This window comes from Plecotus auritus, assembly GCF_963455305.1.
Source record: "Plecotus auritus genome assembly, chromosome: 2".
NCBI lineage: Eukaryota > Metazoa > Chordata > Mammalia > Chiroptera > Vespertilionidae > Plecotus > Plecotus auritus.
In genome coordinates, this window is record NC_137771.1 from 94,696,194 (window position 1) to 94,711,207 (window position 15,014).

Sequence of the window (15,014 nt, forward strand, 5' to 3'; positions counted from 1 at the left end):
GCCATATTTATTTTAAATGCCTGGTCTGATAATTCAAAAATCTCTACCATATCTGACTCTGGTTCGGATGCTTCATTTGTCACTTCAAATTGTGTGTTTTGCCTTTTAGCATGCCTTATAATTTTTGTTGTTGAAAGCCAGACATGATGTATTGTGTAAATAAGCCTTTAGTGTGAGGTTTTATGTTCATTTGGCTAGGAATTAGGCTGTGTTTGCTGTTTGCTGTGGATATCAGAAGCTACAACTTCCTCTAGTATCCTTGTTTATGCCTTCCCTATTGCCTTTGGCTTTCCTTTTAATAGGGTCTGAGCCTTGCAGTTCTTTTAGCTGTACTCCCTTGTCATTATCTAGGAGCCTGACTGATGTGGTGGTAAGGTGTTAGGGGAGGGGAAGACCTCTACTGTGCTATGATTAGGTCTCGGTGTTTTAGTGAGCCTGGGCCACTGGCCTGTGACTCTCACAAGTGTTGGCTTTCTTTTCCTCCCTTAGGTGATACCAGAAGTCTAAAGGGAGTTGAATTATGTATTTCTCATCCCAAATCAGTTAGATTCTGATGAACCACAAGTCTGTTAAGCTTTGGTAAATTAATTTAAGGGCAGGCTTTTATTAAGGAAAAGAATGTTTTGGATACATTTTGAAATGGTTACTTTCCCCCTCCCACTGCCAGAAAAAAGGAGAGGATTTTTCTGAGTCTCTGGTGGGACTCCAAAAAAGTAAGATTCATGAAAGCATAGAGCCTCTCCATGCCCTCCAATACTGGGTCCTGGGAGTTTTTAACTCTCAAGCTTGTGCACACCAAGTCTTCAGCAACTTACCTATTACAATTTAACTGTTCCTACCAGTCCTGGTGGTATGTGTTGGGGCAGGGAAAGGGGGGTTCTGCTCCTGGACTTTTGCTTCTGGTAAACTGTGATTCTTGGAATCACTTCTCTCTCCATTTCAAGGTATAGCATTTTACCTTGTGACCTCAGTTCTCATGCATCTAGGAAGAATTGTTGATTATCAGTTTGTTGAGCTTATTTTCTTATTGTGAAGACAAGAGTGTAAACTTCCAAGCTCTTTACATGATGTCCTGTTAAATTTTTTTAAAATTAATGTATTGTTTTGATGGTTTTACAATCTTATTCATAATATTCAAACCTTCAAAAATCTATGTTTATTTAAACTGTTTTGCTTATAGCATGCTGAGAGTACTATTTACACACAGGGAAAATACACTCAGCACAGACAAGTGTTTGGAGAAGTAGCTAATCCATTCTATAGTGCCATTCACCCTAGATGAATCTTGAGCTATACTTCTGATATTTAAAAATCTATCTAGCTATTTTGATTACAACCATCTTTTCTTATAATTTCTAAAATCAGATGTCAGCCAACATGAATATGGCTCCATTAGTCAGGTAAGACTGCCAATTAAACATCTGGATAGCAACCAGCATCCCTCTCCATAATGAGTCACTAACAAGAAGACAGAGTGAACACCAGCAGTATATGCTGTTTTTCTTTTTCTCCACAACTCATTTGTTGATGCCATGCAAGTTGGCAAGAGGGAAACTACATCATTTAAATAAAGCAGTCTCCTTTGCCGTCTTTTATCATGGTCATTTAACCCTGAACATGCACTTATAACCAGCTTAGCACAAATGTATTAGGTATTCTGATACCCTCTGTTACCCTCTTCTCCAAAAATCAATCTACACTTTAGAAATAAAGCAAATTCTTTTCAAAATAATATACTGTCAACAGTAGATATTGATGCTTTGGGAAATACATGCTTAATTGCTGGTATATTATTCTTTCTTTGAAAGATAAGGAAGAGATAATACTTCCCTGCAAATACTTAATGTTAAGTAAGGTCTAACTATTTTTCAGATTATGAGTTGGTGTGTTTTTTTTTTAAATTGTATTTTAATAATTTCTCTTTGCTCCTTTATCTCACCATCAAATGAACTTCCAATCTACCTCTATGATTTTGGGCTTCAAAACTTACTCATTTACCTAAATAAAATAGAGTGAATTTCATTACATACTAGAACCATATTCATATCAAGAGACCAAAATATTACTAGGGCTTGATTTCATTTTGCAGGCGCAGCATGCAAGGAAACAGATGGGACAACTTCTACAAAACCTACAGTAATGGGGAATGGTCAGACAGCACATATGTATAAGAAGATTCTACTTGTCTTACTAGCATTATCTGAGAGGTCTTAATCATTACTAATGCTTGTCCAAGATTACATAATATACCCAGATAGACTGTTCCTTATTCCAAAAATATTATTCCTGAAAGCCAAGTCATTTAAATAAACATAGAAACCTTTTATTACATCTTTTCACAAAGCCAAGAATTAATTAGTAAAATCATCATCCAATCACCTTCATCCCAAATTTACCTGCTTTTCATTTAAAATTGTTATATATTGGATTTTCTTAAAATAGAGCACAACTTAACTTTTATTACATAGATTGTATTTCTTTCTCAAAAAAACTCCAGATTGCTATATAAAATTTGCCTCACAAAGTCTCCAAAGAAATTTCAGATAAAAGTAATATAAATTATCAATTCAATTATATGAAAAAGTAATGAAAACTATATTTCCCCAACTAGCCATCCTTCTTGACAAAAGGGAGCTGAATCTCTTTAGAAGCCACCAGGACTTCCATGGAGCACAAGTGTGGGGAGAATCCCTGTTCAGTAGATCTCTTATGCAAATGAAATATATAAGACTACTGGCCCGATGCACGAAATTCATGCACGGGGGGGGGGGGGGGGGGTTCCCTCAGCCCAGCCTGCACCCTCTCCAATCGGGGACCGCTGGCTTCTAACCACTCACCTGCCTGCCTGATCTCGCCCCCAAATGCCTCTGTCTGCCTGATCACCCTTAACTGCCCTCCCCTGCCGACCCGATCTTGCCCCCAACTGACCTCCCCTGCTGGCCTGATCTCGCCCCCAAGTGCCATCCCCTGCCGGCCTGGTTGCCCCCAACTGTCCTCCACTGCTGGCTTGATCTCGCCCCCAGCAGCCTTCCCTGCCGGCCTGATCTTTCCCCCAACTGCCCTCCCCTGCTGGCCTAATCACCCATAACTGCCTCTGCCTTGGACCCCACCACCATGGCTTTGTCCTGAAGGAAGCCGGATGTCCAGAAGATGGCCAGTTAACCCGGTATAATTAGCATATTACCCTTTTATTAGTAAGGATAGATTATATAGGATAGGATTGCTTAAATGGGGGGGGGAGCCTTTTTCAGCAGGAGGAGATGCTCTTGGCGGACAAAAACACATAATCCCTATATCTGGACTGATAGCCAGCCATATGAACTATACTGCCAAACCGGTCATTAAAAAATTGAACTGCTTTCTTACACCTTACAGCAAACAGATGTTGCCCTTAAAAACCCCTCCTCAGCCCCCACCTTAGGTTCTGCCTTTGTAGTTTATCTAGATTAGATTGATTTTGGTCGGTTTCTATGCCAGTCAGTGTCAAAAGCTCCACCTCCTAGGCAGCCATTGGCTCCTCACATTTCACCCAGATTTGGTTCTGATTGGTCGGTTTCTATGCCAGTCAGTGTCAAAAGCTCCGCCTCCTAGGCAGCCATTGGCTCCTGGCACTTCACCAGATTTGGTTCTGATTGGTTGGTTTCTATGAAAGTCAGTGTCTCCGGGCCTATCTCTGGGCCTGATCAAAGAGGTGGGGCTGATCAGGGAGGCCCAGAGAGAAACAGAGGTGGCTGCTGGTGAAGCCTGGAGAGAAAGAGAGAGGCAACAGCTGATCAACAGCTGCCACTGAGGCTGTAGATCAGACCCTGTCTCTCTCTCTGCAGGCCTCTCTCTGGGCCTAATCTGCAGCCCCCTTGGCAGTCAGTGCTGGGTTGCTGTCCAGCATCAGCTGCAGTCAGTGCTGGGTCGCCACGGCAACCCAGCACTGACTTCCAGTGTTAGGTCGAGCCTTTGGTCGTTAACAAAACCTGGCTCTTTATATATATAGATTATTAATCCTTAGAGAAAAAACAGCCAATCAAACCGAGGAAGAACAAGATACAAACTCTACCTGAGGAAAAATAAGACTACAGCCAGTTCACCAAATGAGATCAATGCTTACAAAGTGCTGATGGACTTCCCCAACTATTTTTTGGAAGGAGAAACCATCAGAGCTGGTGATCCCTGCTGAAAAACAGAAACAATCCATCTTTCCCCCATGTGATCCCTGCTCTCCCTGCTCCCACTCACCCAGGCCAACTTGTCACTCTCCTCCACCTCGCTACATCCTTTACAAGTTCTTTTAAATCCATCCCGTCAGTATCACAGTGATCCAGGTGGTGGGAACTGCACCAGATTATCTGACCAGTGGGGTCTGACCAGACCTGGGTCTCGCAACCTTGGTACTTGAGTTCTGGCTAAGAAAAATATTCAGAGCCAAGACTCAAACTCATGAGAAGATTTATCAAGCAAGCAAAAAGAAAGCACACTTGAAGAGAGAGTACACTGAAGAGAAATTTGGAGCTGGTGGCTCAAAGAGCTGCCCTGGAGAATGGTCTAGGGCTCCTGTTAACACCTTGAAGAGGGCAGAAAGTATAACTACTTTCTTCTTCAAACTGACCTATTGGGGTCTGCCAGTTGTCTTCTCTCCTTGTATGGACATAAGATGGGGCTTTCCTCCAGCCCCCTTGGTCTCCTCTAAGGGTGGGGGGGGCCTACCACATGGTTTAACCACATGCCAGGGGAAAAATGGTCAGAAGAATCTGACATGTGACTGGAGGCATTCTAGGATGCAGAGGGGGTCTTGCTAGTAAAGTTCTGATTAAAAATACTTACCTCTAATACTTGCTCTACCAGTTCTTTCCATTGCTAGGTGTCTGGACATTCTGCACTGGTGACCTTCTGTAATTGGCCAATAGTCCTTGCCCTGCTCATGTCTAACTGCCTACCAAACATCTACCTCTTTTCATTACCAACTCCTTCCTTCCATCAGGCTACCTTTATCTATGGAGGCCCCTTAACTGGTTTTACTGCCTCCAATCTTAGCCTCCCAATCCATTTTCTCCTAAACAACCAGCAAGATCTTCAAAATTTACAAGTCTAATAAAGTCACTCTACTGTTAAAAATCCTTCAGTGGCTCCCCAATACCAAAAATGTTTCTATTGATAAAATCCATATGCCTCAGCATAATTATAAGGTCTTCATAAATTTATTGGAGGTTCCCAAATTTTGTTACACCTTGAAGTCTGAGAAGCTTTATAATTCCCAATGCCCTGGCACACTCATACTAGTTAGTCACAAAAAGCAAACTATAGTACTACCAATAATTAAGGAAGTAACTGGGTAACGAGAACTAGCTGATGGCAGTCTCTCTTTTTAGCACAGCTAAAAATGTCAAATCCTGCTCACACTGCTCAGCAAACAGGCAACCTGAGACCTGGATGAAGGACTTCGTGGCATATTTCAGCCAAAGGATTTGTTTAGCATTATAGTTCCCAGACAAGAGGAGGATGAACTCCCAACATGGGATTTAGGTGACCTTTTAATAAACCATTATCCTAATATATAAAAACCCTGGGTCGTAATGACCCATTACAACTGAAGCTCGATGAACCAGAAGTCAGTCCTGTAGTCAGCGCTGGGTTGCTGTGGCAGGCTTGGTGCCCCAGCACTGACTGCTGAGGGGGCTGCAAATCAGGGCCAGAGAGAGGCCTAAAGAGAGAAGCAGGGACTGATCCGTTGCCTCTGCGGCAGCTTTTGATCAGCACTTGGCTCTCTCTTTCTCTCCCAGTCTGGCCAGGAACCACACCTCCATTTCTCTCCAGGCCTCCACCAGGGCTGCTGATCTGCCCTGCCTTTCTGATCAGGTCCCGTTGATAGGCCCAGAGATGCTGACTGGCATAGAAACCGACCAATCAGAACCAAATCTGGGTGAAGTGTGAGGAGGCAATGGCTGCCTAGGAGGCAGAGCTTTTGATGCTGACTGGCATAGAAACCGACCAATCAGAACCAAATTGGCTGGCAGAGGAGAGCAGTTGGGGGCAAGATCAGGCCGGCAGAGGAGGGCCGTTGGGGTGAGATCAGGCCAGCAGGGGAGGGCAGTTGGGGGAAAGATCAGGCCGACAGGGGAGGGCCATTGGGGACAAGATCAGGCCGGCAGGGGAAGGCAGTTGGGGGCAACCAGGCCAGCAAGGGGAGGGAAGTTAGGGACGAGATCAGGCCCGCAAGGGAGGGCCGTTGGGGGAGAGATCAGGCCGACAAGGGAGGGCAGTTGAGGGCGAGATCAGGCAGGTAGAGGCATTTGGGGGCAAGATCAGGCCAGCAGGGGAGAGCAGTTGGGGGCGAGATCAGGCTAGCAGGGGAGGGCAGTTAGGGGCGATCAGGCAGGCAGGCAGAGAGGTTAGGGGCAATCAGGCAGGCAGGCAGGTAAGCAGTTAGGAGCGAGTGGTCCCAGATTGAGAGAGAGTTGTCCAACTGCCAATTTAGGCCCGATTCCTGTGGACATCCCCCAAGGGGTCCCTGATTGGAGAGGGTGCAGGCTGTGCTGAGAGAACCACCCGCCTCCGTGCACGAATTTCGTGCACAGGGCCGCTAGTCCATATAAATAATGCTGAGGATTGTTTTAGGGGTTGTTAGTTTGTATTTTGCTAATAAATCTGCTTTGCACTCTCAATACCTTACATACACACACACACACAAACACACACGCACACAAAACTTTACCACCCAGAATCCCCAAATCTGGGTTAGAGGCCATGCCTATGGCACTCTCTGGCAACTTGTACTTCCCCTAATATGCCAATGAATACAAGGTCTGCCTACTGACCTAATGGTAGCCCCCTTTAAACACCAAGTTCTCTGGCAGCAGGGACATGTCCTCCTTGGTGACCACACATCCCCAACAGAAAGCACCAGGCAGAAGCTCCTTAAAAAGGGCTGTATCTTCGTTTTGCAACACTGTTCTCCAACACTTATAGCACTTGCACATGTTAGGCACTCAAATTTTTATTTGAGTCCAGGTTGGACCCTTTAAAACTGATAAATCAATAGTTGGCACTGTGGTATAAGAGACGGTTCTTTAAGAAATAACAGCCTAGCCCTAGAAGAAAAAGCCTCACACTTTATAGCACATCTTGGGAATAACCCTACTTTTCAAAACCCTCTTCAATGAGCACATTCCAGCAGCTACAGAAATGAGCTAAATCTTTAAGTTTTGATATTCCCTTGGTTCTTCCTGCTGTCTTACTCAAATATTCTGTATCACTGTTAATGTATTTCTAGGCTGACAATATTGTCCTCAAATGTCAAGCAGTAAGTCCACGGATAATAAAGACAATTCCCAGTCTATTTCTTCTGAAACACACACAAAAACTACATAAAAGTAAGCTGTGAAACTTATTATAGATTAATAGTAAGCAAAGCCCAGAAGAAATTCCTACTGAAATTTTTATACTTTAATTTCTGGGGGGAAATGAGTGCTATGAATGAAACTGAATTAAAGGAGCATTCCGAAGGATTACAGCTTCATTCATAATCTAAATTGCTTCCAAAAGATGGTCCCAAGTTATTTGCTTGTTTATAATTATCCACAAGTTTCAGACATTGCACACATCTAAAAAGCTCAATAAAAGTCAAAGAGCTTTATGTACCTAAATTGGGGATTGTGGATAAATATATGTGTACTGCATAAACCCACAAATATTCAGAAGATCCTATGATGTATGGAAAGTTATTTAAACTAACTTTTACCCCAAAACAAATCTACAGTAGGTAAATTCTTGAGGAGGAGCAGAGTTTGCCACCACAAACTATCCATCTTTAGGATACTGATTATTTAAAGCTGGTTATTTTTAAGAAAGAAAAATCAGGAAGAACCGTTAATCTTCCTCTAACTACTTAAAAGAATTTAGAGAACCTGCTCCAGAAATGGAGCTATCATAGTTAACTAAATTTTAATGCGAACTAAGTGTGGCAGACAGAGTAGCAAGAAGTCTACCTGCAAAATCTCTACTCTGTGCATATGGTTCATAACGAGAATTTTATTAGGATCATGATTATGGCAAATACACACTCAAATCATACCATAGCTAACATTCTTCTTTTGAAGTTAAAAAACAAACAAACACACGTTTGTATTCAAACTTGGAGATAACACAAAGCTGTAACTTTGTATGGAAATGAATCTTGATCCCGCACTATCTCTTTGCACTCAGTACAAATGTCTAGGCTTTCATTGTGCTGGACTCTAGTCTGATCATTGCATCAAGGTCACAATCTCTAAACATTTCTATGTATCTACAAGAGAGGGAAAATGTGGGCATATATTAAAAAAAAACAACAACACTCCAAATATACATCTGTTGAGGGCATGGGGGATGGGAGCAGCAAAACAAGAGCCTCCAATTCTCCCAACAAAGTGTAGTGGAAGAACACTAGGTCAGTAACCTAGAGACCCAGATCTGAGTTCCCAATCATCAGCCACTACCTGTGTAACCTTAGAAAAGACAATCTTAATGGGCTCAGTTTCTTCATTTGTCAAAAAAAGAATATCCCATCAGATGATATGAGAGGCAATATATATGAGTCAAGGGTCTTTTCTGGCATTACCTCTTCTAAATTTCTCAGGTGAAATTTCCTCTTTTTTTACCCATGTGAAGCCTGCTTCAGGTTTTACACATGAGCACAAGAATTGTGGGATCCTATTATTTACCCACAGGGCTTTGATAGAACTCCTGAGACCAGGAGGATAAAGTATGACTTTTCCCCATTCATTCATTCATTCATTCAGAAGACACAAAACCACCATTTACATAACATACAAAACAATGTGCCAAACACTTTAGGAGACAGGTACAAAAATTATTTTTAAATAAATAATTAATAAATAAAATAAAATAAAAGGTACAATCCCTACTTTAAAGTACTTGGTATATTTATAATCCAATGGGCTATATAAAGAATTGATGAAAATTGCAATGGCAAAGATCTAGAATTGCTAATTAATCAGTACTGTTCCCCTTCTCAACACAAGCACTCCAGTCATCAGGTAAGATTATTTTTGCTGCGGAGAATAGGCATGCTCCTGAGCAGATGCCCATGTTTTTTTCCAGTGCCCCCACCCTCCCTGTCCTATCAACCTCCTTCACCATTCCTCTCCAAAACATTAGGTATTCCTGAGAAGTAGAAAGTCACTAAGAACTTGGTCACAATGGCTGAATGCTCTCATAAATTCACCTTTGCCACTTTTTTAAAATTTCAAATTCCAGGGAAATAGAAAATATATAGAACTTATTTTATTCCATTTCTATCACACTGCTATATGAAACACTGAAATCGGATGACTATTATATTGGCATTAGATACCTAGTATATTCCTATTAGCAAGAATAATGCAGAGTATCACTGAGGTTTAAATCAATACACATATGAACAAGCCAATTTTGCAAACACACACACACACCCCTTCTCGACCCCTCTTACTGCGTAAATGAGAGCATTATAAATTGGTTTCACTCCTCTGGAAAGCAATCTAGCAATATGTTTAAGAAGCCATAAAATTTTTCATACTCTTTGACCTATTAATGCCACACCTGGGACTCTATCATAAGAAACTAATTCAATATATGGAAATAGCTACATGCACAAAGATATGCCACACAATATTATTTGTAACTGTGAAAAATTGGTAGCAATGTACATATCAACAACAGAGGTAAATAATAGTAAAGCATCACAACAGAATGTTATGCAACCATTAAAATGGTAATGATGGGGGATGCTGGGGGGAAGACTCACTCACACATGATGTGTCCCTCCGTGCACGAGGGGGACTTTTCGGTGGGGATTTAGGGCGCCAACCAGACGCCAGATGCAGCATTTTCAGAAAATAGCGCCCTGTGCAGCTGAAGCGCTGTGTGTGTGTAGCGGGGCTGTGTCTGCTCGGCCGGAATGGAGTGCCTCCGGTCCGCACCCCCCGCCCCCTCCACTCCCCCTCCACTCCCAAAGCTTTTCCAGATGTCAATGGTAGATTTGGCAAAGAAGCTTTTAGAAGGGGCACGAGCAGGTCAAGATGATGAAGTTCGTATTTTGATGGCCAATGGAGCTCCTTTTACTACAGACTGGCTGGGAACTTCTCCACTTCACCTGGCAGCACAGTACGGGCATTATTCCACCACAGAAGTACTATGTCGAGCTGGTGTAAGTAGGGATGCCAGAACCAAAGTGGACCGAATGCCCTTACATATGGCAGCTTATGAGGGCAATGCCAGCATAGTAGAGGTTTTGATTGAGCATGGTGCTGATGTCAATGCAAAGGACATGTTAAAGATGACAGCTCTACGTTGGGCCACAGAACACAACCATCAAGATGTGGTGGAGCTTTTAATCAAATATGGTGCTGATGTACACACGCAGAGTCATTTTTTGTAAAACTGCATTTGATATTTCAGTAGACAATGGGAATGAAGATTTAGTAGAGATATTACAGATTGCTATGCAGAATCAAATCAACACAAACCCAGAGAGTCCCGACACTGTGACTATACATGCTGCAAAACCACAGTTTATCATTGGACTTGGAGGGGTGGTGAACCTAACAGATGAAACAGGTATGTTTGCTGTTCAGTTTGGAAACTCCTCCACATCAGTATTAGCTACATTAGCTGCCTTAGCTGAAGCATCTGCTCCCTTGTCCAATTCTTCAGAAACTCCAGTAGTGGCTACGGAGGAAGTAGTTACTGCAGAATCAGTGGATGGTGCAATTCAGCAAGTAGTTAGTTCAGGGGGACAACGGGTCATCACAATAGTAACGGATGGAATCCAGCTTGGAAATTTGTACTCCACTCCAACAAGTGGAATAAGCCAGCCCATCATTGTGACCATGCCAGATGGACAGCAAGTATTAACAGTACCAGCAACAGACATTGCTGAAGAAACGGTTATAAGTGAAGAACCACCAGCGAAGAGATAATGTATCGAAATAACTGAAAACCGGATGGAATCTGCCGAAATAGTAGTAAGGAGTCTTTTACCCGGTGTATTTTGCTGCAGTCATCCAAAATAAATTCAATTTGCTTTTTTTTTTTTGTCTTTTATATTTATTACTCACAGTGTTGTTTTGATACAGAAAGCATATAGTATTTCAATTTCTGCTTTATTCATATAGCAAGCCCTCAATAAATAAATATTGAATGAATGAATAAAATAAAATAAAATGGTAATGATAGAGATTATGTAGCAATAAGGGAAAATACAAATATAAAACAACAGGTACAACTATGTAAAAATCATTGGAGAAAAGTTTAAAACCTGATAATCTTTGTTTTAGGATAATGAATGGGGGTGTTTTTCTCTTCCTATTTCTTATCTTTTTGTAATAAAGTTTTGATACTTCTATAACTAAAAAATAACCTTTTTTAAAAAAAATGGAATGCAAGCCTTTGATCATAAGGATCAAGAGGACAGCACAGCCTGCCGCCTGACCCAGGGAGGATTGCATAGGGGTGCTGGGACCTTGTGCTCAGAACAGCTTCATGAAGAGCCCCCTGGAGGTGCCGCATACTTGTCAATGTCAATGATTGCCAAAAAATCAGCAGTGCCCATCTGCTAACCCCAGTCAATCACCTCCTTTACGAGCATCCTGAGGCAGAGAATTCTCCCGGCTCACCACACATGCTGTCAGCTTAGTTATCTGTTTAAGAGATTTATATAGGGTCACATGGGGCTATAAGATAACTTATTTAAAATAAATGAGCTCAGATTTTCTCAATGTAGCAATGAGAAATGTCTGTGGCAAGAAATGCAATACTCAAAGATCTGAGAAAGAAAGCAGAAACCACCTTTTCACTTCTGGTGAAGACAGGAGTGTGTCTGGTGTTGCTACACACATTTGTGTCTAAGAAACAGGAGGCAAAGTAAGAGGAGGGCTGGCCTCTTCTGGGCTGACTCTGGGATGAAGGATGCAAATCAAGAAGAGTGTTCAATCCTAACAAACATTAATCATCAGATGGAAACTGATTTAAACTTGGGCTACTTAACCCTACATGCTGTATCTGCTCTGTGGCCAACCTGGAAAATACTCAAAACTTTTCCACATAAATTAATGGTAATTGCTTCTTTCCTTTACACCATTTTGGCATATGAAAGGTTTCATGGAACACCCTACTTTCAGATAACAGGATCACGGTGGAAACCTGTACAACAAACAAGGACAAAGTTTTTAAATTTTTACACCTAAACACTCATTTTAAAAACAAAATCAAAGCAAGAATATTTGTTTCCCTAAACTCCAAATCCCATCTCTAAACTATGATGAACTTTACACCAAATAATCTTAAAGCCACAGTACAACACAGGGAGGACAATGCCAGACCCATCACTGTCTTTTTAAACAAATTCCCAGGGCCCAGGAGAGGCTAAGACAAATCATTACTCTAAACCAAAGAATCATCACATTGACTATGGTTTACTCAAAGATACAGCCAGATTTCCTGAAGCAATGATATGGCCAAGTGTTTAAATGCTTAAGAGGGCAAGTGCTAGAGGTGGTGAGGGTATAAACAAGAAGCCTTCAGGAACTACATAAATGGCATCTCAAACATCATCAGTCTCCAGTCTATTAAATGAAACTACCATTAGAAATCAGAGAGTGACCTGGAGTTTTCATTGACACCTAAGAGCAAATAGTTGTCTTTCCTCTATATCTCTAAATTCAAGGCTCTACAAAGTAAATGAGCTCTGTCCTCTACAGCAACCAGCACTAAATTACATGAGTATTTAGGCATACTCCATAAGGATATGAAAATAATTTTATACCACAAATAAACAAAATAGAAGATATTCCCTTGGTATTTGAGGAATATATTCCAACAATCCCACTAATAAGGACATGCTGAGAACAGATATTTCTGTATCTTTGTAACGGCAAAAGTTTCAAGAGCCCAAAGAACAAGGTACTCAAGAGAATTTGGAGCAATGATCCTATACCTTGGATGTACACTGAAATCTACCTGGGGAACTTGAAAAAAGATACTTTGCAGATCAGAGTTCATCTTAGCATAATTGTGGGCCCTTGATACTCTAGGATCAGGAGTCTTTGTCTACAACTAACATCCAGCTATGATAGTGTGCTATATGAGCCATTCACCTCAACACTGGGAAAGGAGCTAGGGCGTCTGAACACCAGGAACCCGCTCTTAAAATGCAGCTTAGAAGAGGTCACTGACCCATACGGCCTGCTCAGATGAGTGGGTTCAAGGAGGACCCTCAATCTGTATTTTCAGCCGCACCTCCCTGGAAAAATGTAAGAAGCGCTAGAGACAAGTTGCAACATGAACTGACACATGGGCCCAGCCGAACCAGCATTGCCTAGAGATAGCACTATTTTCAGAATGCCACAAAGCCACCTGATGCCCACTCTTCGAGAGAAAATACATACCCTTTTAGCAAAATACAAACAGGGATTAAAGGAATAGGTACATTTCCTACCTATTGCTCCTCTGTTGATAAAGCTGGTAAATTCACTTCATTGAATTTTTTTTAAAAGTCCTCAGTGTTTACCATTGAAAACCCTCAATTTAAATCCAGCTATAGATAGTTTTGCTTGCTTTTATTTCAAATTTTGGCATGGGGTAGGTAGCCAATGTATTATAAACTCCACGAGAATCAATTTGGATTTATTCAAAACATTTAAAAGCAAAAATTTATCCAAGAAATTTAAATTTCAAAAAAATCAAATAAATTGCATGCATTTTAAATACATTTTAAGCAACAGAAGAGTTTAAAACATAAATTCAGAAAAGCAAGAAAAACTAATATCTTTCTACAAAATATGGCATTTTTTTTTAAGAGCACTTTTAACAAACAAACAAACAAAAAACAGATTTTTGTGAGCGAGGGAATAATGGCGGCAGAATAGACAGACGTGTCCCGAGCCTTGTCCCGGAGCAAAAAGAAAGAACAGCTGAGGGTCGCACAAGGAGTGTTTGTTGGCTGGTTGGGAGACAGCTGAATTCCAGAAGGAGGTGGGGGACTGCTAAACGGGGTTCCCCTGACCTGGCAGCACCAACTGCGGCTGGGTCCCCTCCCGGAGCTGCGGGCTTGGACGCGGAGTCTGCGCCATCTTGATCCGGAAAGTGGAGCGTATCGGAAGCCTGAGAATCCACAACTGCGGCACCCAAGGAACGACTGCGAGCCCCAAAACAACGCTCCCCAATTGGCGCAAACACACGGGTTCAGAGGAGCTCTACACTCCACCATGGAAAGGTCAGATTTCGCCTGGGATAAGGTGAGGTCTCTGGTCCCAGCGCGAGAGAGGAACGCGCGTTTTGCGGGAGCTGGAGGACCAGGGAAGTCTGTGCCTAGAAAAATCTTTGGCTGTAGGGGCTGGCGTGATCTGTGATTGTGGAAAGGGGTCCTCAGAGCTGCTAAGAGAAGGGCACTCTAAAAAGCAACCCATTTTGATCTGACGTGCAGGGACACCCTAAGAATTTCAGGCAGTCCAGACTTAGGCGCAGCCCCTGCGTTCCCTGGGTGCCTGGGCTTACGCGGAGTCCCGGAGTACGCACAACTGGGCTTTTTCCTCTTGAAATCCTTGCTTCTGATTACTAAGCCCAATACATAGGATCACCCAGTTGGGGACACCCTGGGAGACTGCAGGGGAAAGTTGTTTTTCTGGAACCTGGGGATCGGAGCAGGGAGTGACCATCAGAGAGTCAGCTCTGAGGCAGCCCACTCCCACAAACCGGTAGTGAGTGCCACAAGGAAAGAAGGTTCTAACACTGCCTAGAGAGGCCATAGATAGACCCGGAAGTCAATCCAGAAACACTGCCACCCAGGGGCTGAATCACAAATTGACTCTTGTGTAATCAAAAATAAAGGAATACGAGAAATTAAGACACACCGCCTGCTTAAAATCAGGACTGGCTTACAACACTGAAGAGAAGTGGATCGCAGGGAACTGCAATACTGTCTGGGCTGAGAAACAGGCGTGCCAAACAGAAAAACAGAGGAAGCGAATGACCTTCACTACTTCACA

General features: G+C 42.3%; 1 protein-coding gene and 1 pseudogene across 7 annotated transcripts in view; one reads left to right on the forward strand and one right to left on the reverse strand.

The window, feature by feature from the left end:
• FARS2 (phenylalanyl-tRNA synthetase 2, mitochondrial) overlaps positions 1-15,014 on the reverse strand; it is a 625,994-nt gene that overhangs the window by 547,836 nt on the left and 63,144 nt on the right. The gene's annotated exons all lie outside the window — the stretch shown is intronic.
• On the forward strand, positions 9,995-11,042 carry LOC308242826 (GA-binding protein subunit beta-1-like; annotated as a pseudogene). Its single transcript has one exon. The product of its transcript is annotated as a GA-binding protein subunit beta-1-like (transcript).